Source organism: Dromaius novaehollandiae, chromosome 2 (genome assembly GCF_036370855.1).
Source record: "Dromaius novaehollandiae isolate bDroNov1 chromosome 2, bDroNov1.hap1, whole genome shotgun sequence".
NCBI lineage: Eukaryota > Metazoa > Chordata > Aves > Casuariiformes > Dromaiidae > Dromaius > Dromaius novaehollandiae.
The window spans coordinates 147,660,321-147,684,663 of NC_088099.1; the positions used below are offsets into that span (position 1 = coordinate 147,660,321).

General features: G+C 39.3%; 1 long non-coding RNA gene across 1 annotated transcript; it reads right to left on the bottom strand.

The window, feature by feature from the left end:
- Positions 1-1,995: 1,995 nt before the first annotated feature.
- On the bottom strand, positions 1,996-18,713 carry LOC112982949 (uncharacterized). Its single transcript, XR_003259113.2, has 5 exons — positions 18,308-18,713; positions 18,128-18,183; positions 16,282-16,390; positions 2,631-2,795; positions 1,996-2,377 (listed from the first exon to the last, which is right to left on the bottom strand). It is a non-coding gene; the product is annotated as an uncharacterized LOC112982949 (long non-coding RNA).
- Between the last annotated feature and the right edge of the window lie 5,630 nt (positions 18,714-24,343).

The following is a 24,343-nucleotide window of genomic DNA, read 5'->3' on the forward strand; positions in this document are numbered from 1 at the left end:
AGGGTTAGTATATTGTTGTAGAGTTAAAATGAAAATGCAAACTTGGATATTTTAAACACATTTTATTTTTTTATTATTTTAAACATAAAACACATAGCAAGATAGTAGAGGTTTATTGTACCTTTGGGAAAATGTCAGCAAAGGATGGCAGACCAAAATTTTAAGCTAAAAGGAAAAGAAAGACTTCCAAACTGGGAGGATTAGGCTGATTGCTTGGATGAGGAGTTAGGTAAATTAATATGAATCAGGAGCGACCTTTCAGAAGAGTGCATTTGAGTATATAAGAACAAAATCCAGTGGAAAAGAACAACTGAAACAAAGAACTTGTCTTCTGCATCCTCTTCTGTTGACCTAAACATCCTTTTTTGCATTCTAGTCTTTTGGCCCATGTGAAGTTGTTTGTGTGATCAAATTATAATTGCAAACAGAAGATATTAAAGTATACAATAAAAGCACAAATGAATGTGTGGGACAGAACATTTTACATGTGAAGCCAGGCTCAGAAGCTGAACAAATGACTCAGAATCAGTCTTTGATGTGGTGCATTTGCCCTTTTTTCATTCAAGAAGGCAGAAATTACCTTGAACTTGATTGCAGAAAGCTACTTACTATATTTTTGTGGAATTTTTTTCTCCTATCTGAAGGAATTGCAAACAGTTCCCTATAACAGCACCGAAGTCCATACACTAAATCTGAGCTATGCTGACTTATCTAAGTTCCCTACATTTTTTATTTTCTTGAATAGATGACAAATGCACAGAGGCCTAAAGAAAACTTACCATGAATGGTGATAAAGTTTCCCTTTTGAGCTAAACATACCTTTCCCAGAAATCACTTTCAATAAAAAGCTGCACAGTGTGAAGATTCAGATGTGAGTCTCTCCTGGCAGTTTGCACAGCGCAATGGAGGATTCCTAATATGGTGTTTATCTGGCTCACGTATTTTATTCCAGCAAAGAATTCAGGGAAGTTCTGAGCTTTCCATCCCATAAAAAAGCTTCCAAGGGTATCACTGAATTTCCTGCTGTGCTGTTTTCTAACTCCAGCGTCACAGACACAGATTTAAGCTCTTGCACCATCCTGCTCTCAAAGCCCGTGGTCAAGTATTTCTCCGGCCTGTTTTGCCTTTGCTGCGCCAAGGCTCTGACAAATGGTGGGAGAACACCGTCAGCTGGTGGCTCCAGAGGTGTGATATCCTACTACATGACTTCCAGCGTAAATATTTGCATATACAAAGATCAAAATCACAGGTCTTCGGTATTTACATAAGTAAATGTTGACAATCACTCATGTAAAGCACACATGTAAAGGTGTAAGCACAACCAAAGCAAATTTATTTGTAAATGTGATTGAATTTACATGTGCATTCTGGGGAAGTAGGGGGAGGGTGTTTGTTTTTCCTTTTCTGGTTGTTTGCTTTGGCAGAACTTGTAACACCTCCAACTTTTCTTCATATTATTTTTGCCTCCTTTTTTAGTGTTTCCCTGGTGTATCTTAGCAATGGTCAGGACTATTTTAAGGTCTTTGTGATAGCCGTGTTTTTTGAAAATAAATCTATTTTTCCTTTTGGGGGAAAACCCCCCAACCCTTTTATTAGGTAAAGCAGGTATAAGGAAAGAGCTAAATAGGAAGAAACAGACAACAAAAGAGAAGGTGCTTCCGAGTCAGTCAGTCCTGCACCCTTTTCCTAAATAGAGGCTCAAACAGTAACAACCTGATGACATAAATATACATTGTAAAGGTAAAAAATCTTCCAAAACACTGACTTAATCTTGTATTACTCCTTCAAGACAAGGCAAAACAGTAAGCTTTTGAGAAGCATAGCAAAGGTTTGGGGTAATTTAATCTTTGGAGTTGCTGGGTGGGGAGGAGGAACAGGTAACTTGAAATATTTGAGGCTGGACTTTCAGCCTGTTCAGAAAAAACAAGCTTCTTTCAAACAATATGTGATGGACTTCCAGAAATGAAGGTGTACCAGATCCCCTCAAATAGCAGTCAACTTGACTTGGACAAGTAGTGATATATTATGCCTATTATGGCAAAAAGGTGTTCACTATCCATTTAATACGACACTGGTGACGCATTGCACTGAGGGAGGAGTTTGATCACCACCTTCATAATGAAATTCTATCCTGAGCGTACGCTATATTTCAAAGATTCTGATATTTGGATTTGCTGATTCTACCAGTATATCCCGATTCTGAAGTCATTACACTCTTTCCAAGCTGAGATGACCAGATTCAGCCATGTGATTGAATATAATATTTATTGAATCAGTACTGTACTTTGTGCAATTTTTATTTTCTTTCTGAAGAAATCAGACTTTACATGGAGAAGAAACTTGGCTTACTTTACCCCATTGGTAGTATACAGTAGTGCTGCAAGAAAAACAGAGGTGCTATATTTGATTAGGCATATTCAGAAAAAGACACAAACACTTAAATAAGAACCAGGCAAGATACTGAATTTAAGTATGTGTAAAGAAAAAAAAATCTTAATTTAAATAAGTACCAACAGCAGCACAAATGGTCCTGAAGCTGGACCTTCTACTAAGTAAAGCTAAAAATCTTACTAGATATGTAGTAGAAAGCAAAAGAAGAATAGGCAGAAAGTCCATGATCCTATGCATACCTGCCTGCAGGTGCCCATACCCAACTGGCAGCAGCTTTTCCCACTGTGCAGGCAAAGTTAAAAAGCAGCACTCATCTCAGGACTCAGCCAGTTTGTAGGTATAAAGCTGTGGGGCTCCAGGAGTAAATCTACTATCAATGTCTCCTTCCTCCTCCAGGTCAGCTCCTGTAAAGAGAAGTAGTACTCCACTTGATGTGAAGACTTTGGAAATTAGGACCTATTTCTCTAACAGCAGCATTAGTAGCATGAATCAGCCCAGCCCAAGGCACATTACTAACACAGACCGGTGGTAATCCTTTGCACGTGCTGATGTGTGCAGAAGGTATGCAACGTCACTGTGTCAGCTGCAAAAGTCAAACAGAGATATACAGGGTAGAAATTGTACCAGTGCAACAACGAAAAGAAGCATATTTGTTATGAAGCTCTGTGTTTTCACAGCCTTAGACAAGGTCAGGTATATTCTAAGGCAATATATAATAACAATTCAAGTTTCGGGAAGGGAGGGGAGCACCCAAAGCTAAATAGCTAAAAAGTTAAATAACTACACTTTGTTTGGTCGGTCAGCTATTCAGCATACGGTTTCCTTCCGTAACTGTGGCGCTTGGGTGCCTGAAAATGTATTAATTTCATTTGGCTGTAAACCACTGAGACCAATTAAGCTGTTGTCTGTGCTGTATTAAGGAGCGAACATTAATTGGTAAGAGCAAGGAGCAGGGCAACAGACCTCATGAGGGGAAACCCTGCGCCCACCATAACCTTTAGGATCCGCACGAGCTCCTGTGAAGCTAGCAGTTTCGCCTTGTGACTCCCCTGAGGGATGCGCCTGGTCACTGCAATGGGTATCATCATATGCAGTCCAATTCACAAAGAAGCTTTGAAATATGAATCAGTGTTTGAATTTGCCTTGGTATTACTGGAGACAGTTTATACAAGTGACAGGAAATTGTTTGGGAGGGAGGGTGCCACGCAAAAAGTTCAGAATCTGCTTTACTAAGGCACCAATGCTATTTATAAGCACAGGGGGATACACAATTAAATACTAAACCAAATATCAGCTGCAAGTGCACAAATGAATCATTGATTCTTTAGACAACCATACAGTGCTTCAGATCTCCTAAACACTCTGCCAGGTATTGGATTTTAAGTTACATTATTACCGCTTTGGGTTCAGGGTTTTTTTTCCTTCTTAAGTCTTTTGTGGATCTGAAGTTTGCTTTCTTGTTATTTACTCCCCCCTAGTTATATTCCCAGAATACAGAAAGTAGGCAAAACCAATCAATTACTGACCTCATTGTGATAAAAATGGGATATAGCACAAAAATATTGATAAAACCAATCAAAATAACACAACGACTTTTAAAAGGTCAGATTGAAAAGAAAATCATTCTTTTTCCGAATCTTTATGTCACAGTTACATAAATGTGAACATAATTGCACCTTTATAACGGCACAATACAGAAAATCTCGAGGAACAGAAAGGCTAGTAAATTTAAGAACCTAACTTTGAGATGATCTGCCTGCAAATGGACAGAGCCTAACTTAGGCTCCACTGTTTCATACACTGTGTAAGAGGAGATCGGGGTACCAAAAGTGCCCTCATCAGTATCAGCTTATTGACTGAGAAAACGCTCTGGTCAAGATCTATAAGCCAAACCTGCAGAAGGATGGTTGTCTTTTATAGTGCTAGGCTCTTCAGTCCAAATGTAGGCACCAAAGTGGGTTTCCTGATTTTTCCATAGGGCTTCTCACTTAGTGCCTCCCGCTGAGACAAACCGAGCATTCACTGGTCCCCCAAAATCACACCAAAATCACACCTACACTGCATTGCATTGCCATCACACCTACACTGCCTACACTGCATTGTAAGAGCACAGGCATGTGTGTGACGCTCGTATCCAGGATCATTAAAGGTTTTCATTACACGGTCTGTCAATTCTGAATTTTATTACATCTTCCATATTACTTTATTTATCTCACTGTTTCATATAACACATCCGTCTAAGTAGGCAAAATTGATTTTACCAGACTAACTCTGAACTGATTGTGCTCCTCACTTCACCCAAACGCATCACCAGGAAGTCAGAACAGGAGAAACTGTAACCATAGGAGGGCCTGTGCTTCCAGAAGGACACACTTATTTCACTGTATTATTCTCCTGTTGTTACATGTTTTATTCAAGTAACTTTATTAAAGCCAAAGTAAAAACATATTCAGTTTATCCTCAAAAGATCATAAAGGAGAGAATAAGTAAAATTGCCATTGAAACTAACATTAACATAAAACTCTATTTTGCTTATTGATAGGCTAAGAATGAAGATGATTCAGGGTCTCAACATGTACAATTAATACTGCACACACCTGAATATGTTTTTTATTCTAGTAGGGCAAATGTTTGATCTTGAACTTAAGCTGCCACACCACCGTGCCTCCAGCTGTCTACCAGCAGCCTTTTGCTTGCCCGGTCGAACAACAGTGCTCCTTCTGGATCAGCAAGAAGGAACCGGGAGGAGACAAGCTAAGCCAAATCGGGGCTGTTTACCTTTATTCTTAGGGGAGAAGACTTAAGACTTCCCCTTCCAGAAAAGACAGACAAAAATGGGAGTAGTAGGAGCTTTTACCTCAGTTTTCATGGAGAATGCAAAGGAGTAATCCCACTCCCAATGTATTAATAACATTCATGGGTGTTAATGGACACCCACGCTGGTTAGCTAGAGAAAGGAAACAAGGCAGAGGCAAAGAAAAAGGTGACATTTTTAGGGAGGAGATAAAAGGGCACAGCAAAGAAGCTGGGAGAAATGCTCATCCCCTGGGGGTGTGGAAAGGGGAGGAAGAAGAGCTGGGGGTACCGGTTAGCTAATGGGACAAGCAGGATCACCTTACCCTGCACACCTGAAAGGTATAAATACACATGTCTTTAGGGACAGCATTTTCCTCCTGGGGTGTGAGCTTCCAGGATTTCAGGCAGAAAAAGCTCTGTCTATGCACCGAAGAGATGCTCCTCCAGCCCTCTTCTACTGGGAGCCGGCAGCAACTATGGGTCAGTCCCAGTGATTTTGACCATATTTATCAGATTGACATGCTACATGTGAATATAAACTGAGCATGGCTTTAGTCCACTGTCCCAAAAACAGATTTTCCCTTATGTTTGGATTAAATGTAGTATGGAAGATACAGAAGTTGCATGTCATAGGGACTTTACTGAATAGTATCAAAATACTTCAGAGTAACGACAGAAGTGTTCTGCCTTTAGGAAAAAAAGGAAATCATTGATATAACTGTTTTAATTCTTACTGTCCTGTGAAATTAAGCAGTTGTCTCTGTGTGTGCATACTTTGTAGATTATATACATATATATGTATATACATATATATATACACATATACATATATGCACATATGTGTATGTACACATACTGATAGGTTTATAATTACATGTGTTTGTATGTATGCATTTCTTTATATTTTGTTTACTAAAGATAAGAGTTTTATGGCAGGATGTCAGGATCCTAATTTGACTAAAAATATATCAATACCTAATAAGTGTTCCTTCCATTAAGCAAATTTCGGAGAAACAAACCATTTTGGGTTCTGCAACTGACTGAGAAGCAAAGACCAAAATCATTTAGTTTGTAAACACAGAGATAGGAACATAAAGCTTTATTGTTAGTTCTATGTTTATTATTAAAGTGCAAACATATTTTTTATATTTTAACGATCAATCAGAAAATGTCTCTTTTGACACAATCAGTTTGCATTTGTTTTTCTAGTCATTGTTTAGTTTTAGTAACAAATATCTTTAAAAAGATTTTATCGTAGAGATGGATAAATCCAACTCAAGGAAAACATGCTCAAATTATATATTTTATTATCAAATTATATATCAGATTGTATATATATATATACATTGGATGTGCAAAGAAATCATTCTTGTGAAAACTCATTTTCTTCTGAAGCTGAAATAAAAGACATAGATAGCAAAGATTTGTTGGGCAATGCAGTCTTTAAGCAAGAAGCTATCACAACTGAGACAATTCACATTCCTAATCAGGAGAATTCACATTTAGTAAAGATATGTATTTAACAATTCATAATATTTTATCTAAAGCAAAAGTTTTACTGGGAGGAGTTAGCAAGCGTTACAGTAATTCCTACAGTAGCTCAAATTCAGCGTACGCCTGGCAAGCTTCATACGACATGTCCCGCGACTGCTGGCAACCTCCACCCCCAGAACAGACATCTGTCCTTTTCCTGAATCCCAGCAAGTCTCACGAAGGTGCTGAGAGGAGGAAGATGTGCTGGGACGAGAGCTGGGGGCCTGACCAGTGCTCGCAGGGGTGGAGGTGCAGCAGAGGGCAGCTTGCTCTTGCAGGTTTGCTACCAGCCCCTAAGCAGCATGGTTCAATTCACAAGCCCCTTTGTGAACTGAACTCTACAGGGTTCAGACAGCCTCGTAATGTACTCAAAGGTATGATCTGGCATGCAGCCAAGGCTGTAATCAGAGGCAATGTTTTTAGCCCAGCGCTAGGTCTGAAACAGGCCAGAGAAGTCTTCCAGAAAGGAGCTGAGGCCCTTGAACAAAAACACAAAACAGACGGCCGACGAAAAGTTGGCCAAATAAATAATTAATGCTGCAGCTCAGCTGAGTTTACTGCAGAAAGAGCAGGACAAATCCTCTGGCGGGACGGAGAGGCCTCGGTCCCCCGGCTGGCAGCGGGTGAGCCGCCAGGTCCCCCTCGCCCAGGAAAGTCCCTGGCAGCGCCAGCGCCTCTGCGGTTTGCGGGAAGCTGCGGCTGGCAGCTACGTTCAGCTGGGCATGTCCTGGTGGCCCAGGCCGATTCTGGGAGCCAGGTTTCCCCATGGACAAGGAGAAATACATACTTCTTCCCTTTACTACATATGAAGGAATCTGACATTTGGCCGTACAAAGATTTTCTTTATAAACTTTGGATAATACATACTTGTTCACAGTTGCTTGACTTTCTGACTGTGTAAATATTGCTACGCCTGTTGGAGTACCCGACCCACCAATTTGCGACACTGGTTTGAACCTCTCTTGGTCGGTAAAAACACAGGAAAGGTCTAGGCCCATTATTAAAGGAAATGACCCACGTTTCCTCCAGAAAGGGACTTTCCTGCTTTCCCTGGAAACATGGCAGTTTTTCAAGAAGCCAAACTGCACACAGGCAGCCTTTCCTTTCTAGCCTCCCGGTCCTCTGAGAGTGCCACAGAGACCACACTCGCATCCAGCCTCTAATGACGTGCAACATGTGCTCGTATCATTGATCCTTCGTAATTCGTTTGGACACAAAGGCATCCACGCAGATGGCTTCTGCAGTGTTAAAAGGCAGTCCTCACGGCAAAGGATGGCAGCCACGCCACGCTCGCCGGGAAAAGCCCCAAGCCTCAGAAAGCTGGGCGTGGGGGTGGGGGGTGCTAAAATTATTATTTAACAAAAATGAATGAGTAAGAAGAGTATTTTCATGGGATAGTTTTGCTTCTTTACATTTTCCAGGTTTTACTGGAAAAGCAAAAAGCCGATCAGCCACCCCCTTTTCAACAGCTGAGCACCAAAGAATCTGTTTCTCATAAAAAATGTTCAATGTTTCTTAAAACTCCGATAAGAACTGCTCCTCAAAATAGTCTGCTGAAAATAGACTCTCCCTGGGATCAGTGCCGTTTCAGTCTTTCTTCATCACCCGTCAGCTGGCCAATAGCTCCAGCCATTACTTTTGCATACTGTTTGCTTTTTAAATCAAGCAATTTCTCCTATCCATCACTTGACTGACTGCTTTAGAGCTACAGATACTCCAATCTCTTGTACAGTGCAAGGTAAATTCTAAAAAGGCAAGGTAATCATAAGTTACGGTTGCATTCACATGCACTGCAAGACTATCACAAGTCAGCATCATCACTCTCTAACACCCTTCCTTTCAGTTCTTTGTGGGTTTTTCAATAGCATTGAAAAAAACATATTACAATTCTAACTCAGTGTGTTAATTTGTTATTAAAATTGTCACTGTAAAACTGAAAAGGTGTGTACATATTTGCCATGTATGATATATCTTTTTTCACATTAAATAGAGATGAAACTGTTGGGTTTTTTTAACTTGTAATCAATTGTTTCTCTTTTTTCTATCTGAGGTATGATTATGTATACTTGCTGAGATTGTAATTTTCAGATTAGAATTGGAGCAACTGCTTTACAAGTAACATTGGAATGTTGGAACAAAGTTTGTGTATAGAGATTTGATTCTTTAGTTCCCTGAAATGTGTAAATATTGAATCATATGCATGTTAGAGTAAGCTTATAGCTGTGCTGACAAAGTGAAGAATCAAGGAATTAGAGACGTACAGTTTAGGAACCAGGTGCAGCTATCATCTTAATTTATGATATCCTTGCTTTTATAATTATTTCAATTGTTGTGAGAAGTGCACTTAGGCATCCTTAGGGTAAGAAAGCTGCAGGGGGGATAGAGTGAAAAGAAAAATTTTACTTTACATTCTAAACAAGTGCTAAAACAAGGTTGATGAATACCCCGCACTGATTGGAAATATATTTGATGGATAGATATGCTAGGCTTTTTTTACCTTTGGTACTTGCCCTGACAATGGAACCAACTGCTCCCAGGAATGATAAAGGATATTGTTAAGACTACAGGAAGCTGAGATCAGTAATCAAAAATATAAATTGGCACTTTATGCAGACATTACTTTGATGTTTTCTAACCCAAAAGAAATATGTCATTTAGGGGTTACAAAAGCCATAAAAGTACTTGGAAAGATTTCAGACTTTAAGATAAATTACACTAAATCAGTTGCATAGAAATATAGCTACCAAACTGTCATAGGAAGAACAAAAGCAATTACAACCCCTGTATAGATTTAAACAGGCTCATTATTCACTGAAATACCTGGGATAAATATACTGCACTACCCAGTCCAGACAAGTTGTCTGTATTTAAATATTCTCACATAGAAGCACTTTTAAAAAGGTGGAGCAAAATTATTATCTCTTGGATAGGAAGGGTTCAAATTAGTGAGGAGGACTTGGTTCAGAAACAGCACGGGGAAGTTTTTGTTTCAAACTCTTTGTCCTGATATCTGAAAAGTACTGATTTTTTTACTGTGGTTATAAAACACTGATAAAAGTGCAGGTTATTTTCTTCAGAACACAGATGAGTATAATCCTGCAAAATGTTACTCCATTTGATCTTAAATTTAGAAGATGCTTAAGACAGATTTTCAAAGATACACAGGTGTTTATCTTTACAAATCTAGGCCTGAAAACATGACCTTAGTCAATAAGATACTCATGTGCCTGAATTTAAGATGTTTTAAATATTACATAAGACTCAGCAACAGTCAATATATATGCATGTAGGTGTGTTTGCGTCTCTCTGTATTTTTACACACAAGTCTATTTTAAAATATATATTAAGCGAAACCTTATCTTGGCAGAAGGGAGAGAGCGAGCAACCCGATATCAAAGATCAACAAGAACAGAGTCTCCCCCTGCAACAGACCGAGCAGAAATCCTGCAAAGAGATAGCTATTGTCTCTCCGATGAGCCATATCTACCAAACAACCCAACTTCCATGTCCATTATCAGTTCTGGAGCAGATGGCGGTTCACAGAACCGGCGGCGCAGATAATGCCAACTGGCCCTGGCGGCCATTTGCTCAAAGTCTGAACGGCTGCTTGATTCAGGCTTGTCCATCCACTTGTTATTCAGGGTTCACAAACATTCACGCTGAATGGGTTTCTCTTCACATGCATGTTTGGAGAATGGGTCTTTTTCATACAAAACCCCATATTCATGTGCAAACAAGGGTATTTGTATGTGAACAAGAGTGTTCCTCGTTCACCATTGCTTATTTGTGCTTTTCTACCATTATTCCCCTTTTTGAAGTGTTTGTTGTCCACTCAAGGTGCATGACCTAGGTGATCAAATGCGAATCGAAAATAAGTAACAAGCAGTCAAATTAAGCCGTTCATCACGGTCTTAAAATAGTTAATCATCTATTAAATTTAACCTTTTCAAAATAAAGATGACTTGTAGATAGTTCAGGAATAAAGGACAACATATGAGTGAATATTACCTCAAATTAATAAATCTATCTGCCTCAGATTAATAAATCTATCTGCAATCACCCTAGAAATCAACATTTAATATTACATACCTACTGGAATTAAAAATCTCTAAACTAGAATAAATTTTCAACTCATCTGTGGTCAGAAACAGCTGTGGTAGCATAACAGATCCTGATTCCAGTTGCCTGCTTCCTCCCTTCTGCTGGAGATGATCAGCAGAATAAATAGCCTGAGCTCACTCCAACCTGTCTAAGTGATTCCCAGGTTAGCTGGGATCTCCTCCAGCCATGATCCCAGACAAGCTTCCTACTTTGCCCTGAGCCCATGAGAGGAGGCTCCCACATTCTGCCGACTCAGCTCAGAGACTCCAGCTTGTTTGGACGGTAACTTCTTGCGGAGCTCAGACTGGATCCATAAGAAGTTATCTGATTATGCCCATAGTAAGCTTGGCTCAGTCAGGGTAATCATGTTTGAGGAATAAAAGGAGTACCTAGATGTGAATATGGAGTAGGCTGCTTCCTCCCGTAACAACATTCTGGAGCTTCAAGATTTTAGTCACAGAATACTACCTAAGCAATGACAACACTGTATACCAGTATTTTAAGTCATTCACTCAGCTATTTTTACCTTTTATAGTTTATCAATATTAATATTATGAAATGAAGATTCCTTCTGTGAGCCTAACTCCTTTTGATAGTACAGATGAGATCTTATGTTGCATTTGACTACTTTGGGTTTTATGGCTATATTGTTCATTACTTTTTCAGTGCTTGAGAAGTAAACGTAAACTTGGAATGAGTTCTTTGAACTTCATCTGAGAAAATATGCTAGATATGAAAAGCCTGCTCTCACACCCCTACACTACAAGACCACTTCTAAGTTAATGCCCTTTTAAGAGCTAATTAAGAATTATTAAGCTCTTAAACTGTAGAATTAAAACTATAGCATATAGCAAAGGGCTACGAAATACATCATTTCCATGAGCAGGACTTGGAAAGTATCTTTTTTGTATCTACTGCATAAAAGGTGTGGATGACTGTTAGAAATTTAGCATTGCCCTGAACTGTAACCTTTGCATAGTGCCATCCATAACCAAGTGACCTGCTGCAGCTCATTAAAGTTAATGTAATGGATCATTTGCTTCTAATTGTATTCATCAGCAAATTAGACTTACTCTTCAGCTGGCAGAAAGAGAGAAGAGTAGGGTTACATAAACTGAGTGAATAAAGTATGTTTTTTACTCAAACTTGTGATTATCTTACTTGAGCAAAACTGAGGCTGAGATGACACCTTTATTATAAGCGAACAGGTTTGTTACACAGGTAGACTGAAGAGGTTTAACACCTTACTATTCTACTTTTCTAACATAAATGCAAGAAAAGCTGCTGCTTAGCTCATACTACCTGAATTCATATCCAGCAAAGACCTCATCTACTTCAAATATTGTGTGTTCTGTTATTAAAAATCAGTCACATACATCAGTGTTAGATGTATTGTTAGAATATATGCTGCACAGTATTCATAGCACTTAGCTCCTAAAATAACTGTCATCTAAAAATAAGTACCTAGTACTTGTCATTTCTTTACAACATACATCAAGATCATAGGAAATAGTCCATGTGTTACTTAAAACCACACTTAAAAAAAGAAAATATTCTCTTGATGGAAGCAGCCTATTAATTCTACAACTCCTGAAGAGCTGAGAAAGAATCAAGATTTTTGGTGAGAGTCCCATATCTTTATATTAAACCCAGATAATGTGTTGAAATAGTGAGTAGGCAGTATTGTTTTCCATGCTAAATTTTAGAAAATAAGAAATATTTATTCATGTATTTAAAAATATTTATTATTCTCTTAGAATGATCCAGTTGGGCACTTTATAGACTTTGTGGTCTTACCACTGCCATGTTCATTCTCCCTTCCAAGATTTAAAACAGATGAATGGTGAGTTCTCACACACAGCTTTTAAACTCCTGAGATGAGCCTTGAAATGACAGACACCAAAATACAGTTTTAGAGATTATCCCAGATCTTAATGTTCCGCTGGTCCCAGTAGTTTGTGTTCATATTAAACAATTGAGGATCCCTCAGGAGGCCATCTCAGCACACACAATTGAAAAAAAAAAAAAAAAAAAAAAGAATAAATAGCTAAATATCTAAATACAGAGTATTTAGTAGGTAATATAAAAAGGAAATGGCCAAATTTGTTCGTCATGCGTAGTTCGCTCCCCATGCTTACACACATGGTTTCAGCCTGCTTCCTTGTATATGGCTCTAAATAGTCCCATAATAGATTTACATGCAAGCACACATATCATAAGGGTATATTCACTTCCAAGCTAGTGTGTATGAATCAAATTTAGCTATTGTGTATTCAGACTCCTGGCTCTGTGGATTAAGACCCTAAAAGGCCATGGAAGACAAATTAATTAAAGGAAAGCTGAAGTGGCACAACTTAGCTGCAGTTCTCTCTCCACCCTGCCATCCTCCATGGACAAAACCATGCAAAGGACGGGCGACGCTCATCGGGGATGGTAGGGAAGCACTGGGTAGATGCATCACTGCAGCATTCTTGCCTGAAGAACAAAACTGGAGCCCCCATAAAAAGCGAAATTGTGAGGGTGGGCTTTGGCAGAAAGCTTCTCAAGAGCAGTGCACTCTACATGGTCAAAATAGGATCTGCTTTTCCCTCCCTTTGCTGGCAAGGATCAGTCAAGCCTTAGGAACTTACAGAAGAACAGGCTTCACTATTCACATGCTCAGAAGTGAGTCATGGGTGCTAGGATTCAAAGTCAAGGCTGCTCTTTTCAAATTCTAATTTATAACTGTGGTACTGACATATTTACTGAGGAAAAGTTTGTTGAACCAGGTTTAAACTGAATTCTTCCTTAGGCGCTAAGAAGTTTGAGTTACGTGTGTGTTTAAAATGTTCATACTCTACCATTTCTTGCCTCAGACCCTTGTCAAGGGCAGAAAACACCAAAAAGGTAATCTCAGGTATTTCTGACGGGTCCATACTAAAATTTACCGTAGATCTGATGAACACTTCTCCTGAGATTTACTGTATAATTTTGAATCTAAGGGATTTTGTTTAAGTCAGAATGCTTATCCCAGCTGAATCTCAAGAGCTTCTGATAAGACTAGGTCTGTCAGCAAAGAAACACGCCTAAAGAGACAGAGCAGGAATCAAGTAATCCATCACTAACAAAACACTTAATTGCATCCTGTAATATTTTACTCTGCAGGATCTTTTGTTCCCCTTGCAGTATATGTATCTAAAGATGGATTCCTTCCTTAGCAAGCAATGATCCAAATCTTAAAAAAAAAATCAATATGTCTGCTCCCTTTATTCTACTACATTGGATTCAGCAGTGCTCCAGAGCTGGAATCAATACTATTTGGGGAAAGTGAATAGACAGTAGAGTGCAATACTATTGTATTGTATGTCAGGGGCTATTTACAGGCTGTTAGATGACTAGTTAAGGCTAATATTCTCTCTTTGTGATAGCTGACCAGTGGGCCGACTGGAGAATTTTCCATGCAGTATTTTGCCCTTCTGTTAAGAGTGTTTGTCTGGAATCAGAATGTTTCTACACTTGAAGTTAAGCATCTGCTTCAGTGCCTTCCTGCACGAGGGCCTGTATTTCCAGCTCCAGGACTTATTTGATTTCTGGTCAAGTCACCTATCACCCTTACCTCTCACTTTCTCCATCTGTGAAATGTGGAAAATAAAACTTAGCTGTCTTATGATGGTATGGAGAGTAATTCAAAAATGCTTGTCAAGCACTTTGAGATCATAAATTACACTACTATATCGTTTAGCAGATGTGATTCTATAACACCACAGAAAACAGTGGTATCACAGGGATCTTTGTCCACGATCAGGTGTCTCCACTCAAATAGGTTGCATCATGAGACACGTGCCATACAGAAATAGAGAGACCTACATGCAATTATAAAGACTGGCATGAAGGTATGGTCCAGCTTTCCCCCTGTCATCAAAGACGTTTAACTATTGAAGGGAAATGAAGAGGGGAATCAGCCAGCATTTTGTGTCACCAACCGATTGGCAGCAGAATGCTAACTTCAAACAGCCTCTGTTACTGTCAAATAAAGTCCTACTGGATATAAGCACTGTTTGCCTTAGCCTTAGGCTGTGCATAAAGACTGGGTGTGAGCCATCAGCTGCTTTTGTACACAGGGAGCAGGGGTCAGGGCTGAAATTAAGGACAGGCTGGCAACTCCCAGCTGCTTATCAGACTATTGAGCTGCCCAACTGCCTTTCAGAGGGAAAAAAGACTATTCTCCTACTTCCATTGCAGGTTTAGCCAGAATAATATGGAGTGATGATTGACTTCCTAATGTGTCCTGAATATTGTATTACATTTCTCTTTTTCTTTTAAGAAATAATCATTAATTAAGCCTATTTTCATTAACACTTAAGAATCAGAGTTACCTCTAAGATGCAGCCACTTTCTTTCTTTCTTTCTTTTTTTTAAGGCAAGAGCTAGTTGTCATTCTGAGTGCAGGATCTGGATCCCCAGGGGTTTGTTTCAGAAGAAATTCATGATGCTGTGCTGTGATAGGTTTGGTGAGACTGAATTGTCTACAAGGAATTCCTTCTTGAATCTCAGCCTCAGTGTCTGTTTCATCCATGAGAAAACCAAAATTCTAGAGCAGGTTGGAAAAGAGTTATTTCCTACCTAAATTTTAAAAATAAAGCTTTAAGTTTTCTCCAAGAGCTAAAAGTTTTTTTCTTTTTTCCATTAGGTTGCTCATTTCAAAGAGATTTCCTTGACAGAAAAGACATTTTTCTAAGATGACTTTTTTTTAATCAACTACTCCTCCGTTGTCAATCAAATCCATTTTTCTGTATAATTTTCAATGAGCTCTGCTGCATATGCATCTTACCTGTGGAGCAGCTAGGAAAGGACAAAATATCCCCCCCCCCCTTTTTTTTCTTAAAAAGCATTGGCATTGTTTTTAACCTGCATATATAAAAATATTGATATATACACTAGACTCAAAAATATGTTGTCACTAAACTATTTAACCTAATGTACAGTGTTATGTAGCCGTATATAATAATGACTTAATGAAGATATCATACTTCCCCATAATGCCATATCTGACAACATACCTTAAGGTAACATGGTGTGATGACTTACTAGAATGGTTTGAGAAAGTAAAAAGTCACTACAGACATGTATCTTTAAGGGTAGATTGTATGAACTTGCAAAGAAATTCTTTTTCTTTTTCATGCATTTGGGTTTTTTTGCAATTCTTCTGGTTCAGTGGGATAAATCTTCAAATCAAAAACACCAGGGCATAAAATGCCATTAACATGAATAAAAATAGCAGGGGTAATTCCTTAGTGACAACTGATTTCACAGTGTCAAAAACCACACAATTTTATTGACCTAGTTGAATTTCTTCCCCTCAGAATCAGAAACTTACCCAATTTCCTGCAGGAATGTCTGTACAGTTTTAGTTTAGTTTACTCATTAATGTTTCAAGCCTTTCTACCACAAAGGAAAAGACACATGAAAGTGAAAATGTACCTTTTTTTCACAGCAGGGAGCCTTCATAATGAAAACTTGGCATGCACACCTGAGGAGAACAGTAAAGCTTATAGAATTTGCATATGAGGATTGTAACGCTTTTTTGCAACTGCAAAAGAAAGAATAAAAAGAGAATGTTTGACATTTTGGCACTAAGGTTATAAGCAAGACATAAATTTTACTTCTGTGTTAAAGATGCAGAGAAGACATGTAAATATGTAGTTTTCACTGCTTTGGTCATCTTTTACAATTTTTTGTACACCATGACAACTACTATTTTTATTGGGTTTATTATTATATTACTGTGGGGTGCTGTATGGAGAGGACTCAGTTTGTCTTCAGCATCTAGGAGAAAAAGCTCCCATTCCTTTCAGTGGGACGTGGATGAAGGCCCAAAAGATGTGAGGAATTCATTTGAAAACCTGGGATGTTTTATGTTTAGGGGTATCTAGTTGCAGAGTTGAATATTTTCTGTTTTGCCTGCTTCTGAAAATTCGGTTTCCATTTCAACAGCTGATGTTGTTTTGGGGAGTTGTTTATTATGATTTCTCACGATTTGAAAAATAAAATCAGGGAAACAACAATTAAATTAATTCAGCTATTTGCTTCTGTAACACTGTACTTGGGAAATACAGGCACCTAAAGGCACCCACAGATTAAATCAGTAACTAAGACTCTCTCTTAAATACACAGACAAATTTAAAAGGAAAATAACCTTCCATCACCATCTAACACATTTTATCATTTCCATCTTATTTTCCCGCCCTGCACTGCCACACACCATGACATCTATAACACCCCATGTTATTACTATTAGCAGCAGGTTAAGTTTTCTTTACAAGTCATCTGTAAGTAATTCATCTGTGGGTATTATTTAGCTGCTATATTAAAAGAAAGAAAAGAACCCCCAACAACCAAACAAACTTTCTTATTGGGAAATATAACCAGCTTAAAAACAAATCTGTGTTGTGAGCACCTGATTTAATCCTCACAGGAATATCAACTCACTTCATCTGCCTCAGCTTCCCTATTTTTATGCTGGTAATAAAGTAATGCTTCCTCTCATAAAATAGCCTAGCTGTTGTTTGAAGTTGCTAATTATTATTCTACAGATAGATAAAAGCAGTTGGCAAAAGAAACAGATTTAAAGGTATATTACCAGCATAAAACCTTTTGTTTCAGCTCTAAAATATCATGAATCATTTTTGCTAATGAGCCATGGGGGCATTTATTTTTACCAGTAATTCATTCTCAGGTTTCTGCTAAACTTTTCAGCTGTTTCTGCTGGAATGAGGGATATCTTTGTATGTATCTAAAGAGGTCTGATTCGTTCTCAGAAAGTGGCATATTTCCTATGTTCAGTTTGTGAGAGTTTTAATGCTGTTTCTCTAAACACATCTTCTATACGTCTTTTAAACTTTTCTTATCCCCTGAAATAGTCCCCTGTTTTCAATCTTACAAAAGATGATTCATTAAAATAGGAAAGGAAGCAGGACTGGTCAAATAGAGTAAGCCCTGTAGAAATATACATATATACACATGTGTGTGTGTGTGTGTGTGTGTGAGCATGTGTGTATATATATATATGTGTGTCATATGCCATTGCCTAAACAAAGACAAAGGAAGATGAAAGACGGTATATAACAATAAACAAAGAACATATTCTTAACTTGCTCTTCTACAAATCATTTACAATTTTACTCCATTAATCTCAAATATGAGTTGTAGTATCTTCTACATGTAGTACCTTCTAAGCATCTTGAGGTTGGGCTAAGTGTTTTCCTGCAAAATATGGTCTCCTTCCCACAAAAGGAGTCAATCGTTTCATATTGTGTTTGCAACTTACCTCTCAAGAGAACACAAAACCTTTTAACAAGCAAAACAGCAACGTCTCCTTTGCCGCTGTTTGGAAAATAAAAATCATATAATTAGTTCAGTTTACAGAAATGCAGCACATCTTAAAATAGTATTTTTATAAAAAGGAGCAATTCAATCCCAAAACAGTTTCAAGGGCCCCTCATAATACCTGATCAGAAGTGAAAGAAGTCACTCTCCACCCACAGGCAGATCTCCAGCAGACAACAGCCTTCAGGAAGGAAAAAGCACAGCCGGGGAGGAATTTTGTTCAGGCGATGGTCTCTAAAGGGAAAGGCATATGCACACCGACGCCACGCACCTTGCGGCCTGCCCTTGGCCACGTGACGCCCGCCGGGGCAGGTTCCCTGCTGCCCCCGTCCCTGAATGGCTGCAGCGCTGATCCTGCCGGTAGACTCACGTAGACTTGTTATTCATGCCGAGATGGTGCCTGAAGACCAGAGAGCGTTCGGGATCTGCTCTCTGGAAGGAGGCGGACAAAATGCTCCTGCTACTTGGATTAGAAGCCCGGGGGCAGAGAGCTGCCTGGTGGCTCAGCCTGCAGCCCACCATGCACTGGTGCCGTGCCCCTGCGGTGCGGGCACCCACTGCCACCCTTGGGGTGGAAATGGGAAGAGGAACGGTGACGGCAGCACACTGACCGCAGCGCCAGGCTCCTGGGCTCTGTCCCCAGCAGTCCTCAGGGCTGAGGGAGCAGAGGAGGCAACAGCTTTTTGGTTTCTCTGCCAGCCTCTCCTCTTAGTCCCCAGCATTTTTGTGTGTGCTTTTATATAGTTACACATACATGAACATATACAGGCAGTGTGTATTCATGGCTAAAAGAAGACGAAGTCAGAAAATACTTATTTATACTGATTTCTTGATAGCAATAAAGGGTCTGATCCTTCCCATTGAATTTAATGTCCCAGGTATAGAATCTGGTTCTATTTCTCCTTTCTTTGTAAATCGGGAGAAATTCCATTGATGTTAAGGAAGCTGCAATTGTGTGAAAACAAGGAGTCAGAAAAAAGTGTGTGCCTGATTTGCTGAGACTTTCATTTGTCATCAAGCTAGATGGGGAGAGACTGTCACTCTTCCCTTAACCCCTTGCCTGCTGGGCAAAGGCCACCTAAATTATATGTTTCTGGTCCTTCTCGCACCAGCATGGAGTAAGCTTTGCAGAGGAGGTGTGCTGAGATGGGATCCAGGATGCCTCTACACGAGGTCATTTGTGCCCACTGCTGCAAAGCAGCCACGTCGTGCTGAAGCCCCCAGGGAGGTTGCCCTCATTCTGACGTATCTCCTGGACTGTGTAAATGTCATGCTGGAGCTGCAAAGCAGCTCACTTTCTAGAAGGCATCTGTGTGTACTAAGAGGTACATTTAGTGTACCTCTTAACACTATGGCATAGAAGTTCCCTCTAAGCAGTTTTACCAAGAGGTAAAGATCAAAGCCCTGGTGTCTCTTGACTTAAAATGTACTTGAAATATGGCTCTAGAGGAACCACTAAAAGACAGATCCTCAAAGCCATTTAGGTGCCTAACCCCTTCGAAATCAGGGAGATCCGACCACTGCACTAACTGGGAGAATCTGGGCATGGGACTGGCTTTCAGTAAGCATCATCATCATATTTTGAGTTCATAGTTCTTTCTCTTCATTCTCACAGCTTTTTGCCTTGATGAGCAAAAAATAATGAGATCTTTGATCAGTTCCTAGAAATATACAATCTTTTGGTAAGAGATAACCTATATTAAGATGCCTTTTGAAAAGAAAAGAGGAAAGAGGGAAAAGAGAGGAAGGAGGAAAAAGAAAAAAAAGAAGGGAAAAGAAGAAAAAAACCCAAATTTCCAAATATCTGTTCTCTCTCATGTAGGAGAAAACAAAATACAAGTTATAGTATTGGGGGGTATCAGTCCAAAATGCAGTAGGAAAATGAAGGCATATTAGCATATGCACAAACCTATATTCTCCATATTACATCACGGATGGCCTTAAATTTGTCTGGCTCAAGGTTGTCCTTTGATTGGTATTCAAGTGGAGTGGTAAGTGTGTGCTCTCTAATCCCTGCAACACATGGTAATTTTTTCATTCTCTCTCCGTCTCCACCTGTTCCATGGTCCAGTGGAGGGCTGCAAATCCTATCAGGGGAGTGCAGCACCGCTAAGCCGCCTTCCCTGGCTCCAGTCCATCACATGTGCACTCAGGCTGCAGAGCACCGAGCCAGCTGCAGCCGAACGATCATGTTATCAGATGACGGATGGCTTCATATCAGGTGTTTAAACTGACGAGCTGCCCCATCTGGTAAATGATTCGGGAAGTCTGGCCCTGCCTGATGAATGGGGAAAGTGACAATGCCAATCAGTGTGACCCCTGCAGCTTCCCTGCTGCCGGCCCAACAGCCACAATCAAGTATATCCCACTGGTTTACTTTTTCAATCCTATTGTCACTCTGCTGAGACCTACTGTCACTAAATTGCCACTAAATTATATCATTAATCCAAATATTTTCCTTGCAAGAACCTTCATAAAATGCATACCACACCTTCAGCAGAGCTGGGAACCAGGTTAAAGTGACAAAAGATGATGCAGTTATGGATGCTTGGAGGGCAGCAGGGGTCTCTGGTAAGCAGGCCAGTGACACAATTATTGAGGCACTTTTTCTTGCTCCCTTGAAATTTAAAAATCACGAGGTTGAGAAGCATGAGGGAGAGACACAATGGACTAGATTCTCACCTGGCACCGGTTCAGAAAATCACATACACTTTAAGCATGTGATAAATTCCCTCTAACTTCAGCAAAGCCAGATTAATTGCCATCAGCTCGAGATCCAGTCCTCTGTATTTTATTAAAATACATATTACAGAATATATGATTGGAAACTAGCACTGTGTAAAATTACTACTGAAGTATCATTTCATAATGCTGTATTTTATGTCTATTAAAAAAATACATCCTGTCTTTGTCTAAAGTATTATTACTTTATTACTTAAGTCTGTAAAATCTAAATTACATAAACATGAGAGCTTGCACTTTAATGCATTGTTAAATTTTCAGCAATATACTGTGTGCATTTGGCTTAGTTGCACAGTGTATCGCAAACTGGCTACTTACCGTAACAGAGATCAAATAATGGAGACAGGGCAGAATACACAGAGACTACAAAAACAATTTTCAGTACAATATTTATTTTAATCAGCAATTCAGAATGATTTAACTGGAGTTGTGAAGAATCCAAATGCCATTTTGTTTTTGTTCTCAACTTAAAAACGTTTTTCTTTTCGGCCCCCTGATAATGTGGGTTTTTGTCCACCCCTCTTAAAAAAACGCTTTCTTAAAGAACAAGCAGCAGTGAATAAACTAAACAAAAGAGAGATTCTAATGAAAATGACAGCACAGCAGGTACACTTGTGATTTAGTGTCATTTCTCTTTGCATGCTGCAAAATTGTCAAGCATTTCAGGTATAAAAAGTAAAAATGTTCTATTCCATACAGTGTAACTGCTGTAAATTGGCAACATGTAGATATTTTAATAACAAGGCAAACATTAGCAGCTACCTGAGGTATTTATCAGCTTGCACATCTTCACATTTACTGTGGATCATTCGTGATCATTCCTTTGTGTACCATAGTACCTATTTGTGAATTTGTACTGCTTCTGAATGTATAGAGAGATTGCATGATGTGATTTATGTTTTGCAAAATTGTACAAAGCATTTTTATCACTGAATCGGGGGCTAGTATTTCAATTTTATTGGTTATCTTTGCACAGGTCCACCTCAGATAAAGTTCTATCATTCACATGATATAAGGAACATAGTCAGATTTTATTCAGTTATTAACTGCAACACTTAGGAGACAGAAAGAAATAACTCTCATCTGTCACAGAATACAGACATGCATTGTTCATATTGGCATACTCACATATATCTGGCATTTTATTATATTTACCTTAACACATAACATGTCAGAATCCTGTGAGATTACACTAGAAAGAGCGTCAGGGTTTAAACTTTCTGCTAAATGAGACCTGGCTAAATTCAGTTCTTGTGCCGCCGTTGGGTGTGGTTCTTCTAGCGTCTTTCCTAAGACCGAGGGAAAAGTTTTGAAGCCCTCATACCCTTTCTTCTTGAACTGCTTCTCTCCTTTTCTTCCTCATAACAACATTACAATGCATAAAAAAGTAGGCTAGGATACCAATGGCTAGCCTAAAACCTGTGCTTCCCCAGAAAGCACTCAATGTACAGCATGGGAGCTTACATAAATTAATAATGAGAGTATCAATATTTACTGGGAAAACCCCAATATATTTCAGAGGGAAGGCCAAGGCTAGAGGAGAAGGAAATAAGAGAGAATGCTATTTTGCCTCATTCCCCTTTCACCCTCCTTCTTCCTTTTACATTTTCATAAGACAGAAAATATATGAAAAACCATAAAGTCTGATCTATAATTCCTGAGTTCTGAAAAAGGGCAGTGATGAGTTTGGGGTACACAAGCCATGCAGATGTCTCTGCAAAATTAGTTTGTGTAAACAAAGACTATATAAAAAGTCAGAATTAACATATAGTTGTTTTAAAACTGACTTGTATGCATATCACAAAAGTATAAATGACTTCACCAAGATTTATTGATTCATGTCAAGGCATCATTACTTTTCAAAGTGTGAAAAATGATCATATATTTATGACCTGCCGACTGAAGCTGTTTTGTGAATTAGCAAAAGCTCTGGAGAGGAGCAACCTAATTGCATTATCATAGAATCAGAGATGGTTGTCAATTTTCCCCCATTTAGCTTTTCTCCTTTAGTTTGTTAAAATGAAGGTGCCATACATTGGTTGAATTCACTAATACCCTGATGAATGAGGTATTTTCCCAGTAGGCTCACTACGAGTATAAACAGTGAATTAGGGATGATAGGTCATCAATCATATCTCCTTCAAACAGATCTTTGCCCTGAGATTATTTGTTATATATTAAGAGCACTTACAAAGTTATCATAGAAAACAGTCTGATGAAAAGACTTTAAATCGACCTTAATTCCTTTTTAGTGGGTTCGTAAGGGAGTTTGCTCAGACAGAGATCCCTGTGTGATGACATACTCCCATCAGATTTTGATTTTCTTCACTAATGGTCTTTGTTTCTTTTATCTTTTTAAAGACATATGATTTTCATAGTGCTTCCCTTTAATGTATCTATATGCTATGACTGAAATTCAGCATCTGCTCCTAATTTTAAGTGAATATTTTCATAGGTTTGAGAATGTTTCTGGATTTCAAGAGCTATGCTGGTTACCATGTTTGTAAAGGAAACAGTCATTTATGCTCCTGTTCAGAAAAGCATTTAATCATCACTGGGGTAACATCTTCGCATATACTGTAAGCAAGCGCTTCATCTCCATTGATGAACACAAGCCCCTGGTGGAAATTCAACATATGTTTAAGCAGTGTCCTGGCTGGAGGCACTTTCCTGAATGTTATCCTTAATTTAAACCAAAAAGGGTCAAAGGCAATCTATAATTCAGAGTACCTTTCACCTCCTGCAATGTGACTATGGCTTGCTCCAGCTGTGCTGCTGAGTCAGTGGGGGAGGCAGAGCAGGAATCCATCCATAATTGCGTCCCGCGACCAGGACTGAGTCACGTGAGGCCCCATAACAAGCTGTGCTAATAATGTGCTAACAGATGCGGGAGGGCTTCTGCTCCCGCTCCTAGTGAATCCATGACTTATCATGCTTATTAAGCTGGAGGTAAATTTGCCCTTCAAAGATGCGCATCCAACACCCACTGAAATCAGCAGGAGGACAGTGCAGCAGGACTGGCGTCAGCATTGGCTCAGCTGTTTTGCTTCCCTGACTGCTCAAGAAGCTCCCACATTGCGTCCCTATGGTTTCCAGCCAGGAAGGTGGTGCACGGTGTCTGGCTGGCTGGGGTGAGCAGTTAGGGCAAGAGCACAAGAGCAAAGAGAGTGCCGAGCGACACTTCTCTATACCATGTGTGCTCCCAGGCTCCAAAATGCTGCATTTCAGGGATGGCCAGAAGTTGCACTTCATGTTTAGTAGTCTTCAGTGGACTATTTTTCCTAAGAAATTTCCTAAGAATTTATCCAGACCATAACCCACTGAAATGAAACATCTGAGGCACAACATGGCAGACGGAATTGGAGCATTTATTAAGATCTGACTTTTGCATTTGTAAGGTAGCGATATCCAAGGG